This window comes from Orycteropus afer, unplaced genomic scaffold, assembly GCF_000298275.1.
Source record: "Orycteropus afer afer isolate SDZICR_OR568_19922 unplaced genomic scaffold, OryAfe1.0 scaffold00463, whole genome shotgun sequence".
Taxonomy (NCBI): Eukaryota; Metazoa; Chordata; class Mammalia; order Tubulidentata; family Orycteropodidae; genus Orycteropus; species Orycteropus afer.
In genome coordinates this window covers 1-2,363 of record NW_006922050.1, presented here as the reverse complement: position 1 = coordinate 2,363, position 2,363 = coordinate 1, and positions in this window count along the sequence as shown.

Below are 2,363 nucleotides of genomic sequence, written 5' to 3'. Positions count from 1 at the left end.
CGCCAGCCTTCTGGTTAGCAGTCAAGTGCTTTAGCCACTATGCTACCAGAGCTCCTAGAAAGTATAGGACTTGCTAAATATTTGTGCTTGTTCTCTTTTTTTATTTTGATGTGAAGATTTATCATTTTTTCTTTGAGGTTACCCTGTGAATTATTATTTTCTCCATAAGTTGAGAACAATTTGTTTTATCTTGCAATTGTCTGGACATCCTCATCATTTAAAAGTTCTGTAACTATACCATTTATTCCCTCTTTTTGGTTTGTAGTTGTCCTCATTTATCAATTGATATCTCTGGTTCACTGTTTAAAGTCTGGTTAGGTTATTTTACTTTGGATACTTCCATAACTGGGTTGGTTTCTGAGTTATGTCATCATGTGTGTTAATCATTGGTTGTTGTCTACTCTTGTTGATTCTCTGTCTGATGGGCTCCCTTCAGCATCTCTTGTAAGATTGGTCTGGTTTTAACAAATTCCCTTAGTTTCTGCTTATCTGGATATGTCCTAATTTCACCATCATATTTGAGGGACATTTTTGTTGGGTATATAATTCTTGGTTGGAAAGCTTTTCTTTTAGGGGTTTATGTATATCATCCTTCTCATCTGCATGGTTTCTGCTGAGAAATCAGAGCTTAGTTATTGCTATTTTTAGGTAACTTTCATTTTTCCCTTCTGTTTTCAGGAGTCTTTGTTTTTGGTTTTTTGAGTTTGATGATGATATGTCTTGGTGATTTTTTTCTGGGGTGTATCCTGTTTGCAGTTTGTCAGGCTTCTTGAATGAATATATTTTCATCTTTCATCATATCAGGGAAATTCTCTTCCAAGAAATCTTCAACAATTTTCTCTGTGGAAAAAAATTAAGGAAAAAATTTAAGCCTCGAGTTGCAATATTGAAAGATTCTATGGGAAATATATTGAATGATGCAGGAAACATCATAAGAAGATGGAAGGAATACACAGAGTCACTATACCAAAAAGAATTGGTCAATATCCATCCATTTCAGGAGGTGGCATGTGATGAAGAAGCGATAGTATTGAAGTAAGAAGTCAAAGTTGCACCAAAGGAACTGGCAAAACACAAGGCTCCAGAAATTGATGGAATACACATTGAGATATTTCAACAAACAGATACCCTGCTGGAGGCACCCACTTAGCTATGGCAAGAGATTTGGAAGACAGCTACCTGGCCAACTGACTGGATAAGTTCCATGTTTGTACCCATTCCAAAGAAAGGGGATCCAACAGATTGTGAAAATTATCAAACAACATCATTAATATCACATGCAAGTAAAATCTTACTGAAGATAATTCAAAAACAGTTGCAAAAGAATATTGACAGAGAGCTTCCAGAAATGCAAGCTGGATTTAGAAGACGATGTTGAATGAGGAATATCATTGCTTATGTGAGATGGATCTTAGCTGAAAGCAAAGAATACCAGAAAGTTGTTTATTTGTGTTTTATTGACTATGAAAAAGCATTCAATTGTGTGGATCATAACAAATTATGGATAACATGGAGAAGAATGGTCTTCCTTGTAGGTGTATGGATATTATCCTATCACTGACAGCGTTGTTCTTCAGGACAGATCTTGAAACAGTATTTGTGATGATAAAAGCCACTCCATTCATCTTCAATTTGTCATTCCTAGCATAGTAGATCATATCGTTGTCTGATTCAAAATGGCCAAAAACAGTCCATTTCAGCTCACTAATGCCTAGGATATTGATCTTTATGCATTCCATTTCATTTTTTTTTTTTAATTGTGATTTGGGTGAAGATTTACAGAGCAAATTCACTTTCCATACAGCAGTTCACATATACTTTGTCTCATGTCATTGACCACAGTTTACCACAATGCAACAGCTCCCCTCCCACTTCCTCCCCATAGTTACCTCTTCCCAGTGTCCATCCCTCCATACATTCCTACCCCCTGAGCTGTCTTCCTGTGCAAAAGCAGCCCTTCTTTCTCCCTTGATTGTTCTCTCCAAAGAGTGTACCTACTTGAGGTAAATATTCAACTCATATGCCCGTCTTTTGTTTGACTGGCAACCACAAGTGTGAGTTCAGTTCCAGACCTGAAGGGCAGCTAGGGGCCATAGTCTCAGTGGTTCTACCAGACTCCATTGGACCAGCAAACCTGGTCGCACCTTTTTTTTTTTCTCCAAATGATTTTGAGTTTTGTTCCACATTGTTCTCCCTCTCTATCCAGGATCTCCTACATAGATCTCCTCCCAAGTAGATGACAGTGGTAGCTGGACACCATCTAATTCTTCTGGTCTCATGTTGTATAGGCTGCAGATAAGATTGTGTACCAGTCTCCAGGACTAATTTTTTCCATGAATTTTGGTTTTCTTCATTCTTCTTTG